Source organism: Felis catus, chromosome D1, assembly GCF_018350175.1.
Source record: "Felis catus isolate Fca126 chromosome D1, F.catus_Fca126_mat1.0, whole genome shotgun sequence".
NCBI lineage: Eukaryota > Metazoa > Chordata > Mammalia > Carnivora > Felidae > Felis > Felis catus.
The window spans coordinates 99,096,213-99,110,551 of NC_058377.1; the positions used below are offsets into that span (position 1 = coordinate 99,096,213).

General features: G+C 43.4%; 1 protein-coding gene across 4 annotated transcripts in view; it reads left to right on the forward strand.

Moving 5' to 3' along the window:
• Nucleotides 1-14,339, forward strand: part of CD1H11orf49 (chromosome D1 C11orf49 homolog) — a 202,927-nt gene that overhangs the window by 145,765 nt on the left and 42,823 nt on the right. The window lies entirely within an intron of this gene.

The following is a 14,339-nucleotide window of genomic DNA, read 5'->3' on the forward strand; positions in this document are numbered from 1 at the left end:
TATCTGAAGAGCCCAGTGTCATCCATTAGCATATGAGAAGAATGGTTGTAAATAAACATCAAATGAGGTTAACGAGCTGCAGCTCATCAATATTAATGAAGTCCAACTCACAGCCTTGGAGGGAGGTACTGATGGCTCTAATCACAAGAACGGGTTTCCTAAGGCCCCCAGTTACAGGGCAAGAAGGGTTAGATTCAGCCTGTTGGAATGTTTGTCATTTTCCAACCCCAGGAATGCTACAGAGAAGGACCGTCTGATACCAGATCTGTGTTTGCAAGGCCTCTCTTGTGTTCACATCACATCTGTTTGTCTCAACAGGTGGGAGCCTAGAGGAAGAAGGCTGTATCTGCTAAGCCAGACTCGGGTGGGAGTGGGAAAACTCCAGGTCAATCTGCATTGCAGCTCCCAAGTCAAAACTCAGGTCCCCAGAGTACTAGGATTTGCTCTCTCATTGCCTTTCCTCAGTAGTCCCGTGGAACTCAAACTCTTGTTGCCAGCGCACTGAGGAAAGATCTGGGATCTTCTAAGCCCTGCCTGATAAAGAGATGAAAAAGCTCCCATTTTGTGTAGCTCATGTGCCAACCGCCCATCAGGTCCCCCCACAGAGCCACACTTGAGTCCCGTGCCTGTTTTTGGAAGATTCGAAGGGTAGTAAGTACAGCTGTCATCTGTTGGACACTTACTTTCCCCAGGTGCACTAAACATTTCTGATACTGTTGTATAATCCTCTCACTAATCCCGTGAGGGTGAATCCACTTCCCAGGTGAGGAAGTTGAAGCTCCTTGATTTTATGTAACATGTCTAGGATCACACAGGTAGCAAGTAACAGGCCTCTGTCTGACTGACTGCAAGGCCCGTGCTCTTAATCGCCACATTCTATGGCATCCCAGACTCACTCATGCCAAGTATGTGAGCCTTTGTGCTGTTCCTTTGCTTTTGTAAGATGCGTGCCCTTTCTTCTGCAGTTCAAGAGACCAAACACAAAGTAGTTCTCTGAAAGTAGAATCGGAGGACTTTACTATTAAATTTTTGAAATTATTTTCAGAAAGGAAACTTCCACTAGATGAGGTTTGTGGTTGTTGTTGTGGGTTTTTTTGGTCTATAAATTTGGGGTCAGTGGGATATGTGCCCTGAGATTTTGTGTGTGTTTGGCAGCAGTGATACTGATTATCCACCTCCTCAAGCCAGTTCCTTTCATGATTAAGCACACACCTCGTGCGCGGTCAGTGACTGCAACACAAAGAAACTGCCTGGCTCCCATGGCTGATTTGAACCTACGATCCTAGCCTCGATCACACAGTTTCAACACTTGAAACTTATTACTTAAAGTTCACACTGTCAGCTCCTTATCTGTGATTTCATTGGGGGCCAGAAGGAGAACCCGATGCTTCACCCAACGGTCGTTACCACAGAAGTTACACCTCATTGTTTATTTAAAGAACTAACTCATAGTGAAAGCATCTGAGAGTGGAACAGTCACTCATCTTTCTTCTCCTTTCCTCCTTGAAAACTTAGGGACCTTACTTGGTAATTTTCACTTAGGCAAAACGCCCAGGAATGTTTCCACAGAATGGCACCCAAAGCCCACCCATGCAGGAGCCCTTCCTGCCACCAAGGTAACCAAGACTGGGAAGCAATTGAAACTGGGCCTTCCTTTCCCAGGCCTGTGGCTGTCAACTTGGCTCAGAAAGAGGCAGACTGATGACTTTGTCTCCTCACCCAGTCACACTACCACACAGTTCTCATTTGAGCCTGAAGTCACATGGGTATGCTGCTGTGGCCAAACAAGGGTGCGCTGTTTCCAGTTCTTTGCCCCCTGGGCTCGGCCTGGGCATCCTTCGTTGAAATCATCAGGGTCCCCAAACCCTGAAGCCTTTCCAGGGACAAATTGCATGCAGTGGTGGAGAGGAAGAGCTGAGCGGTGCAGTGGAGCCGTGGCTGGTGTGCAGTTGGGCTGTTTGCGAGAGCCAAGGGGTTAGTTCATTGCTGCTTTGTATACCCAGGCACACCAGAAAACTCAGATTAATAGGCTGTTTATTCTTCAGCATGTTCCTTGAATCAAAGGCTCTGGATGGTATTATTAAAGAGTGTTTGTGAGAGCGCCCTGGAACACTCCTTCTGGGCTCCGCTCACTGAAGAGGAACGATTGAGTCCTTTCATTTCCTGGGCAGCATCCCTCATGCCCAGTGCTCACTGTAGTATAAAGGTCTGCGGAGCCTTTGTTAGAAACAGGATCTTTTGTTCTGTCTTTTTGAGGTCCCATTACCTACAGCACCTTCGTCTGTTAGAGCCTAATTATTGAATGTTCTAGTCTTTGAGCTGCCTGAACCTAATGAACATGGTCCCCTGTATCTCAGGGAGGTTTTTTGTTCTTGTTGTTGTTGTTGTTGTTGTTGTTGTTGTTGTTGGTTGGTTGGTTTGGGGTTTGGGGGATTTTGTTTGGTTTTGGTTTTGGTTTTGTTTCTGTTGGCTCTGTTTGGTACCAGTTCTCTGGGCAGTACTGTCCTCTTTTTTTTTTTTTTTTTTTCTTTTTTCATGGCTGTTTAAAGGAATTTTGCCAGGAAAGAAGAAAACATCCACCTGAACCCTATTCTGTGAAGCAAAGGAAGATTTTTTTTTCTGGCCCTCAGAAGATTCCCCTACAACGTAACGAAATTTCTTCAAATCTTAGAATTGAAATTTATGGAATTAGGAGAAACTGACTTCCTCCACTACCACTCTCTGCAGGAGAGATTTATGTTGGAGTAGGTCAAAACATTAGGAGGGAACCTGCTTCTCTACCACCCCTCCCAACCCGCTTTCCACAGCAGCATGCCATCATGTGAGTGACCTCTGTCCCCTGCTCCCTCTGGCAGTTACACTTTATCTGTGGCCTGGAATATATTGTACTTCAGGCCTTCCACAACTTCTGTGGGCAGACGCACACACACACAACACAACCACACCCCTTGTGGGCGTGCCTTTAACACAGGCAGCCAGCATATTGCAAAGGTGCTCGAAGCTCACTAATCACCATAGACAGTGCGACACTCAGCACATTAAGGGCGCCTGTATAGATAGATAGATAGATAGATAGATAGATAGATAGATAGATAGATGTATATGTATCATACAAATCCAGGACAAATCATAAGCAATAGCTTTGAATCTGGCAAACCTCTTAATTACCACAGCCAGAGGCCAGAAAATGAGATTGGGGTCGTATATCTGGGGTTAGAACTCTAGAAACCATCTGGCATCCCGTAGCCCCAAGTTTCCCCACGGAGGCACACCTTGGAGCAATGGGAGTCCTCTCATCCAGAAAATGCTGTCCCCTCACTTCCCTCCAAAACCAGCACAGCTGTGTGGTGAGGCCTATTTGCCATATATACACTGAGACCAAGATCTATATACACACCCTGGCGTCCCGCCTGAATCCATCCACGAAGTCCATCTGTTTATCCAGTTCCAAATCCCAGAAGGCAGTCACCAAAAAGTAAATAGTGAGAAGGGACAGGTTTTTTTCTTTCTTTCTAGATAAACATGTTCCAATGAACAAAACAGATTTTGCAAACACATTCCATCTAGTAAATCTTACCTAACAGCTGTGTGAGAAGGGCTTGGAGGAGAGAAGGATGAGGCGTGGGGGATCTCAGGACTTGGGCAAGAGAATTAGAAAGAAAAAGTTCAGAAATCCATAAGGCAGGGCGGTTCAGGACTATCCACTTCTTGTTAAATGGAAATTTGCTTCTTTCCTTCATTCTGTCCCCTCGTCACTAACCGGGGATCTGTGGTGGGCTTGCCAGAGATCGAGATCCGGCTGCAAATACCAGCTTCTTCAACTGAAAAACCAACCCATCGAAACTTTATCTCTAGGAGACATGGCCTGCGTTTCTGACGGCACCTTCTTCCTCTCCACTGACCCTGCTCTCCACTTCAGCTGTAATGCCCCTCTGGAGTCAGGCACGGAGTCTGGGCCTTGCACTGCCCATCTGGCCCATGTCTACTTCACGTCTCCCCTTTTGGCTAGGAAAACGAGGACCTGAGCATAGATCAAGAACTTGGATCCTGAAGAACAGGGACAAGCACGAGAAATTGACCTTTTGCCTCAGAGGCGGCTGGATATTTGTGTGTCTCTGTTCAATGTCGAATTGGCTCACTGTACCACTCAGGAGTTGTTTTTAAGAAATGTCCTCCTCACTCCTCATTTGCGGGTCAGATGCTTTGGATAATCCAGTGGAATTCTCTCTGCTTCACTGCTGGTTGCTGCCAGACACAGAGTGCTAAATCCTGTCACTTGGTGACTTGGAATGACGTTGTGTGAAACAGCACTGCGATTTGGCCGTCCTGCACTCGTTCACCCGGACTGCTCTGCCAATTAGCCATGGTAGTGAGACGCGGCATTACGGGGGTGGGGGAGCGGTTTCTGCAGCCCTCACCTTATCTTGACCCTGGGATCAAAGTACCTGCGTATTCTCGCACCTTCCCCCAGTGCCGGTATGTTTCTCTAGCAGTCGGTGCACCTTGGAATCCTGTTCCGTTCAATATTTATTATTCCTTTCCCAGGCCTCAGAGAACAATTTCTTCAGCAGATTGTAACATGCCAGTGACAGAGAAACTGCATTCGTGTGCAGAATAGGGAAGTGGCAAGCAGAACATTCTTGCTGCCGGGTCCCACCTCCTGGTCTGCCTTTGCTGGATTGCATGCCTGACTCCTTCTCCTCTGGGTTAGGTCTCAGCTCAAGTGCCAGCTTCTAAAAGAGGTTATCTGTGACCACCCCACCTAACGTCCCACCCTCAGTCATTCCGTATCACACCACACTGTGTTACACATGTCATTGCCTCTATCGCTTTCTTTTTTTTTTTTTTTTAATTTTTTAATCTTTATTTTTGAAAGAGAGAGAGAAAGACAGAGTGTGAGTCAGGGAGAGGCAGAGACAGAGGGAGACACAGAATCTGAAGCAGGCTCCAGGCTCTGAGCTGTCAGCGCAGAGCCCGATGTAGGGCTCGAACTCACAAACTGTGAGATTATGACTTGGGCTGAAGTCAGGTGCTTACCGACTGCCTTTATCACTTTCTACAAGCATTTTATTTATTTGTTCCCTTGTTTACTGTCTACCTCTCCACCCACACACATACTAGAATGTAAGTTCCCTGAAAATAGGGATTTTTGTCTATCTCATCTGCTACTATTCCCCCAGACCCTAGCATGGCCTCTGGAACACAGTTGGCACTTAATATTTATTAACAAAATAAACAGGTAAGAATGTAGCCGTTAAGAACTCCCAAAGTTGGGGCGCCTGGGTGGCTCATTCGGTTAAGCGTCTGACTTCATCTCGGGTCAAGATCTCGCGGTTTGTGAGTTCGAACCCCACGTCGGGCTCTGTGCTGACAGCTCAGAGCCAGGAGACTGTTTCAGATTCTGTGTCTCCCCCTCTCCCTCTGCCCCTCCCCTGCTCACGCTGTCTCTCTTTCAATAATAAATAAAGGTTAAAAAAAAATTTTTTTTAAAAGAACTCCCAAGGTAAATAAGTGGTTGCTCTCAGGAGATGGTAGAGGTAGGCACTTGAATAGTTTGAGGTAAAGGAATAAAAATACAAGGTTTCTCAAATTGGCTTTCGTAATGGTTTTAATTATAAATTGAATGTATTGAGTAAAAGATCACATAAATTGAGTCGCTCTTCATTTTTTCTGACTCAGATGAAACTGTTCCCTATTGAGTAGGTTAAGTCAGGGTCACGGAAACCAAGTACCACACTCTTCCTTGCCAGGCTGGCATACTTGAAGCCACAAAGGATGCCCACTTCCAGATTTCCACTGGACGGTGCCTGGCGTTGCTTTCCGTAGGGCAGGTGCCAGAAGAAACTGGCACAACAATTTAAAGCCATTTAAAGCCCACTCTGGGTATCTTCATCCAGCCTTCACTGCATTCTTGCCTGCCTCCAGTTCCCAAAGAGACCACATTCCTCTCCACAGCTCCGAGGCCCTGCAGTTCTTTTTGTTAGGAGAGCCATGGAGGGTGGGTAAGTGTGTCTTAGCTCTGACCTGCCCAATTGTGAGACAATGTGACCAAGAAAACTTGTCCTTTTAGCCTGGCAGACACAGGGCACTTGCCTCCTGAGAGGCCCTTCACTCCTCAGAAGTTATCCTTTGTCTTGTTGGGGCAAGATCAGTGCCTAGTGTCAAGAGAGGGAGATTAAAGATTAAAGAACCTCCACCAGGAAAGGGAATAGTTTTGCCTGAATCTCTTAATTTGTCTTCTCCCCCATGCAAGTGCATTCATGTTGCTGGGCTCCCTGGCTCACTCCCCACCAGTTTGTAGTCATTATTCTCATGACTTTGTGGTCTCGTTGATATTAGCATGGGTTTCAACTGCTGTAGGTGATGCTTCTACGCTCCATTACTTTTTCTCGTACCTTGCTAATGACTCTTCTGTTGGTTTCAGCCTTTAGCCAAGCCCACCCCATCCACACCCCATCCTTTCCGTCTTTTATTGATGCTGTGTTGACTTTGTGTGTCTCTGCTAGTTTAGTTTTCTGAGCACCTGCAAAGAATTAACCATCTCTACTTGCTGCTGGGGATCACCTTTGATCTGATTTCGGTGCTTTGGGAAATGTTGAAGGACCCTATAACCCCACCAAAGTACATAAAAGGTGCTATAGTCCCTGTAGCCTGACCTTCCAGACTAGCTCTGTTTAGGGACCAGAAGATACATATTTTTAATTAATTTATTCATGTTTTAATTTACATCCAAGTTACTTAGCATATAGTGCAACCGTGATTTCAGGAGTAGATTTCTTAATGCCCCTTACCCATTTAGCCCATTTCCCCCCCCCCACAACCCCTCCAGCAACCCTCTGTTTGTTCTCTATATTTAAGAGTCTCTTATGTTTTGTCCCCCTCCCTCTTTTTATATTATTTTTGCTTCCCTTCCCTTATGTTCATCTGTTCTGTAGCTTAAAGTCCTCATATGAGTGAAGTCATATGATATTTGTCTTTCTCTGACTAATTTCACTTAGCATAATACCCTCTAGTTCTGTCCACGTAGTTGCAAATGGCAAGATTTCATTCTTTTTTGATTGCCGAGTAATACTCCATTGTCTGTATATACCACATCTTCTTTATCCATTCATCCATCGATGGACATTTGGGCTCTTTCCATACTTTGACTACTGTCAACAGTGCTGCTATAAACATTGGGGTGCATGTGCCTCTTCGAAACAGCACACCTGTTTCCCTTGGATAAGTACCTAGTAGTGCAGTTGCTGGGTTGTAGGGTAGTTCTATTTTTCATTTTTTGAGGAACCTCCATACTGTTTTCCAGAGTGGCTGCACCAGTTTGTATTCCCACCAGCAGTGCAAAAGAGATCCTCTTTCTCCGCATCCTCACCAACATCTGTTGTTGCCTGAGTTGTTAATGTGTGCCATTCTGACTGGTGGAGGTTGTATCTCATGGTGGTTTTGATTTGTATTTCCCTGATGATGAGTGCTGTTGAACATCTTTTCATGTGTCTGTCAGCCATCTGGATGTCTTCTTTGGAAGAGTGTCTATTCATGTCTTTTGCCCATTTCTTCACTGGATTCTTTGTTTCTTGGGTGTTGAGTTTGATAAGTTCTTTATAGATTTTGGATACTAACCCTTCATCTGATATGTCGTTTGCAAATATCTTCTCCCATTCCATCGGTTGCCTTTTAGTTTTGCTGATTGTTTCCTTCGCTGTGCAGAAGCTTTTTATTTTGATGAGGTCCCAATAGTTCATTTTTGCTTTTGTTTCCCTTGTTTCCGGAGACATGTTGAGTAAGAAGTTGCTACATCCGAGGTCAAAGAGGTTTTTGCCTGTTTTCTCCTCTAGAATTTTGATGGCTTCCTGTCTTATGTTTCATTCATTTTGAGTTTATTTTTGTGTATGGTGTAAGAAAGTGGGACCAGAAGATATTAATGTAAATACAGATGTGGATATCATCCATTAAATGTTTACTATGTGCTGTATACTGTTCCAAACATTTAACATGACTGTTTTGTTTAATCCTTACTTGCAGGCCTGAAAGGCCAATACATGAACTGGCCCCAGGTATTTCTCTAACCTCATGTCTTACTCCTTTTTCTCTCATGCTGTTGGCTCCAGCTACACTGGCTTCTGTGCTGTTCCTTTTACCCAGTAGACATGCACCCAGTGGCTGTTTCCTCTGCTTGGAATGTTCTTCCTTTCGATGTCCACCTAGATTACTTCCTAATCTCCTCCAAATCTTTGTCTAGGTGTTACCTTCTCCATGAAACCTACCTAGTCTACTCTCTATAAAATTGAAGGGGCACCCTGGCTGCCTAAGTCAATAGAGCATATGACTTTTGATCTTGAGGTCGTGAGTTCAGGCCCCACGTTGAATGTAAAGATTGTTAAAAAAAAAAAAAAAGAAAGAAAGAAAGAAAAAAAAAAAGAAAACTGGGATAAAATTGCACCACCACTGCCATTTCACACTCCCTATTTGAACAGCTCTATTCTGTTTTTTCCATTATAGGTATCACTAACTTACCATGTAGTTTACTTGTCTGTTGTATTTATCACTTAATATCTGTCTTCATGAGGTAGGCTTCATGAGGGCAAGGAGCTTATCTGTTTGTTCCCTAATGTATCCTAAGCACCTGAAAAACAATATCTGGCACACAGTAGACGCTCTGTAATTCCTGGTGAATGAATGAACTTCATCCCTTCAAAAACCCTGTGAGATAGGTGTAAATTTTTTAAAATTTATTTCTATTTTTTTATTTTATAGAGAAAGAGCCAGTGAGGAAGAGGGGCAGAGGGAGAGAGAGAGAATCTCAAGCAGGCTTCACGCTCAGTGCAGAGCCCAACACAGGGCTCGATCCCACAACTCTGGGATGATGACCTGAGCCAAAATCAAGAGTCAGACACTCACCCGACTGAGTCATTTTAAAGATGATGGAATTGGAGCTCAAAGAATTGAAATAACTAACTTGCCCCCAGATCATTCAGCTAGGAAGTAGCAGAGCTGGGAATGACTAACTCCAAAGAATTTACTTTCAAGTTAGGTCAATAGTTCTCCAACTTTAAGAGTCACTGCGGCTATTTGTTTAAGTGCACATTTGCAGACCTTGACCGTGAGAATTCTGATTCTGATTCTGTAGGCCTGGGATACAGATGATCCATGAATCATAATTGGGGAAACATTGGGATATACTCCATTTCCTTTAACGTTTGGAATCTACATAGGGAAGCATAAAGATAAAATCTGTTGAACATTTTCGGAGTGCCCCTAGGTACCAGTCCCTGAGACATAGAAAAGCAAGTAAGATGAAGTCCTTACTCTCAAGATTCAGTGTGTTGGTGATGATGATACAGACACATTTATCATAATTAGACCATTGATAAATCACAGAGTGCTTTAAAGCACATGCTTTGGATTCAGGCAAACCCATGGTTCAAAGCCTGAACATGCTACCACCACTAGTCATATAACTGGGTAAGTGACCTAACCTCCCAGTGTCTGCAAGTAAATGAGAACAACAGTATTTACCCAATAGGACTGTTAGGCAGACTTAAATGAGATAAAGGGCGTACAGCACTCAGGAAGGTAGCTTAAAAACACATAACCAACACCAGGAGGCAGTTTATAGTGTATAAGAAATGATAAATAAATGGCTTAGAGACAGTAAATATAGAAAAACTCAGGGAAGTTTTCCAGTTTTACAGCCTACTGTTTTACAATTAGAGTTTGGGTACCAATTTTTTGTTGTAGTTTTTAATATAATTTATATCAAAATCTTTTCAAAATATATTTAAATATATATATAACACCCTTCCCTGCATTACTTTTTTTTAAATTTTTTTATTTTAAAGAGAGACCGAAGGAGAGAGAGCATGCCCACCAGCCAGGGAGAGAGGCAGAAGGAGAGAGACAGAATCCCAAGCAGGATGGAACCAAGCAGGTTCTATGCTCAGCACAGAGCCAAACACAGGGCCCAATCCCATGACCCTGGGATCATGACCTGAGCCGAAATCAAGAGCCAGATGCTCAGCCGACTGAGCCAACGCAGGCACTCCTACCCTTCCCTGCATTCTTAAATATAATTTACCTTAGCATCTAAGTATCATCTTTACAAACATAAATTATTTTATTATGCTGGAAAACATCATTGCCTTCAAGAGTTTGTTGAAGCGTACCCTAAATTTTTTTTTTCAACGTTTATTTATTTTTGGGACAGAGAGAGACAGAGCATGAACGGGGGAGGGGCAGAGAGAGAGGGAGACACAGAATCGGAAACAGGCTCCAGGCTCTGAGCCATCAGCCCAGAGCCCGACGCGGGGCTCGAACTCACGGGCCACGAGATCGTGACCTGGCTAAAGTCGGACGCTTAACCGACTGCGCCACCCAGGCGCCCCGTAGCATACCCTAAATACATCCAGATTTCATTTTAAATATTTTTTCCTGCTTATGTGTTCCTATCAGTGCTGTTAATGCCTGATTTCTCACTGCTGATCTTGCACCTGCCTTTTATAGTTCCTTTTCCTCTCTCGGTTTACTGTGTCTGGTCAGCATTGAGCTTAGAAAATAGACAGCCCAGTGCATTAAAACTGAGTCTAATCAGAGCTTACCTCAGAGGCCTGTAAGTTAACCACATAAGCTTTAATGTGTGAACCTTGTGACATCTGTTTTGCCTACTTAGAGACTTACTGGCATTTAGATATTTGAGATTGCCTATTAGTTAAGTTTTAAATACGTTAGGTATTATCATGCAGACTACAGACACCTGGAGAAACCATTTTCATTGTTCTCAGCATTGGAAGTTCGTCCATTCTGTGGCCCCACAACTTCAAAGAGCTTAGGGAATCATAGGATCATAGATCCAGCCGTTTTGCTCTCAAGTAGAAAACTGATGGTTATCTCCATCTTACAGAAGAAGAAACTAAGCCTAAAGAGTAAGTAGCTTGCTCTGATGCGGTAGTCCAGCAGAGCCAACACAGGATTCTGAGTCTCCTGAGACTTCCTTCTGCTCAGCCACACTGTCCCCAGGAGGAAACAGAGAATCACCTTGGGCTATGGAAAGGAAGGAAAACCACTTATAAATATCACTAAAAATCAGAAAAACGGGGCGCCTGGGTGACTAGGTCACTTAAGTGTCTGACTTTGGCTCAGGTCATGATCTCATGGTTCGTGAGTTCGAGCCCCACATCAGGCTCTCTGCTGTCAGTGCAGAGCCCGCTTTGGACCCTCTGTTCCTCTCTCTGCCCCTCCCCTGCTCATGCACATGCACACATACACACACCCACACACACACATACTCTCTCTCTCTCTCAAAAATAAACATTTTTTTTAAAGTCAGAAAAATGAAATCTTGTTAGTATTGTAACAAATCAGTTTTAGCTTTGACTTTGATAAGTGTTTTTCCTCCCACCCCCTCCTCATTTGAAGGGATGTGTAACCTGACTGTGCCCCCCCACCATAAGCCTGGACTGTGAGCACATACAAAGAAGGACCAAGGGCATTATAAAATCCATAAGCATATAAAGTATTATAAAATATGATGATCAACTTTGCACCCTCTTTTCATTGTAGACATAACAAGGTGATTTTGAGGGGGAACATAGAGCCACTGAGAATGGGGACATGGAAATCTATTTCTTTTTTTTAAAATAAATTTATTGGGGCACCTGGGTGGCTCAGTTGGTTGGGCCACTGACTTCGGCTCGGGTCATGATCTCACGGTTTGTGAGTTCAAGCCCCATGTCGGGCTCTGTGCTGACAACTCGGAGCCTGGAGCCTGCTTCAGATTCTGTGTCTCCCCCTCTCTCTGTCCCTCCCCTGCTCACACTCTGTGTCTCTCTGTCTCTCAGTAATAAATAAACGTTAAAAAAATTTTTTTAATAAATTAAAATAAAATAAATTTATTTATTTATTTGTAATCTCTACACCCAATGCGGGGCTTGAACTCACAACCCTGAGATCAAGAGTTGCATGCTGTTCTGACTGAGCCAGCCAGGTGGCCCCTAGAAATTGATTTTTGAAGGAAGGTGCCAAGTTGACCATTTCTGTAGGTGGCTTCCTTCCTTCTTTCCTTCCTTCCTACTTTTTCTTCCTTCCATCTATCCATCCTTCCTTTCTTCCTTCCTTCCTTCCTTCCTTCCTTCCTTCCTTCCTTCCTTCCTTCCTTCCACTATTCTATTGAGATATAATTTTCATGCTGTAAATCTAGGTGACTATTTATTCTTCCCATTGTAAGAAAACACAAAGCATAATCCCCAAATGCAGAGTTGACCACCACTATTAACACTTTGGTATATTCCATTCTTTTTCCTATGCAAATTTATTTCCTTTTGTTTTCTTTGAAATCAAAGATGGAATCATACTGTACACAGCGATTTCTATTTTGCTCTTTCTTCTTAGCGTAATGAGGTTACCTAAGTTTGTGTATTTTCGTTTGAAACTCATTTAGTCATATGAATTAAATCTTTATTGTAAATTCTTCTTGAGAGAAATTCTGCATCTGTGGTTGAAAACTCAAGTGCCTGCAAAAACCAGACAGGTAATGTAAGGAGCACAGGTGTCATTCAGTGAACAGCAATGGGGGCCATGGCTGACTTACAAGGATAGCCTCCGCCTCAGCCCCAGCTGATTGATTGTCCAGGAGTGATGGTCTGAGATTTCAGGGCCTCTGATTTTTTTAGAAAAGAGATATCTGGAATCTAGATTGTATTGCAGGGAATGTCTTGACTTTTCTAATGTTTCAGCCCCAAATTAAAAAAAAATAAGTTCAAGCCAAACAAAATCTGTCTGCCAGCCATTTCTATCTTAGACGGTGAATGTGAAGAGCTTCATAAGTAGTAGCTCACTTAATTATCCCAGCAGTCCTGCTCCTTTAACAGTTATTGAGAACCAACACTGAATGAAGGAGGCAAAATCTCTGATTTCTTGGAACTTACATTCTAGGAGGGAAACAAGTAATATGGTTGAAGAATATATAGTAGATCATACAACAATAAGTTCTTTGGAGAAAAACTAAGCAGGAAGTAGGGGGAGCATTGCGGTTTTAAATACCATGGCCAGGGGTGGCCTTCCTGTATAATGACATTTGAAAAGAGACCTGAAGGAGGAAAGAGCTATGTAAGGATCTGGGGGGAGAGGGGAGAGCAGACACAAAAGCCTGAGACAAAAACATGCTTGACGTATTCCAGAACTACAAAGCCATTGTGGCTGGATGGTCTGAGCAAGGAATGAGTAGAAGGAGATGCAGTTAGAGCAATAGCAGGGGCCCCCATCGTGTAGAGTCTAAGAAAGAAGACGTATAATCCAATTTTATAGATGGGAAAACTGAAGCTTAAAGAATTTCGCCCATGCCCCATAACTAGGAAGTAACAGAGGCATCTTGAACCCAAGACCGTCTCAATTCCAAATCTCATGTTCGTAGCTACTACGTGTGCCACACTAGAATGAAGCAATGTGGATTGTGTAACATTCCCACCCTTCTAGCAAGTTCCATGCTACCTGCATCCAAATCATGTCCTACCTGTTCTTTGTGCTCCTGCCTCAATCGCAGAGAATTACAGTGAAAGAATCCTAGAATCTTAGACCCAAATACAACGCTGAGGATTACTGAGACAAGAAGTTTGCACTTTTCTTTTTTATAATTCTGAATGCTCATGGTTTTTTTTTTTTAAGACTCTTTGATGTCTTCCTGGTGCTTATACTTTTGTTTTCTTAATTTTTCAAGTGGGTTATATACATGGAGGTGACAAAATGCAAAAGCTCAAAAGGGTGTGCAATCTTACGTACTTTAAAGTAGATTTAACTTCATCTAATCCACCCTGATCATTTAGACATGAGGCATGACAGAAGAGGAAACTGAGACAGAAAGAGCTGGTGTCTGATTGAAGGCCACCCATCAATGAGGAAACCAGGTACCTTGTCCAAACCCCAGTGAGTAAGATCAGACTTTGTTTTTTAGAATACTGGTGCATGAAAGAAATTGGGTGGGTTCATCCTTTGATGCCACTGGGATATTTTTCATCTTTTTTCCTTTCTTTTTGTATGCCTGCCAGGCCCACTGAAAGATAGGGATCAGGGTCCAGAAAGCCTAACCATTGTGTCATTTCCCAGGACGCGGAGCCACTATCATTTGGTTCACATTTTTATTAAAATAAGATGAGTGATTCACTCACATTACAGGCAAAGAATCTTTTAACAGGAAAACCATACTTTGAAAAACAAAGTCGATGGCTTTAAGGAACAGTAACTGCTAATGTCAATTTCCTTTCCCATCCCATTTCCAGTCCCAAAAAAAGTCAACCACTCTTCTGTCTCTAGCCGCCTCTTTCTCTTACCCACACATATACATATAATTATAG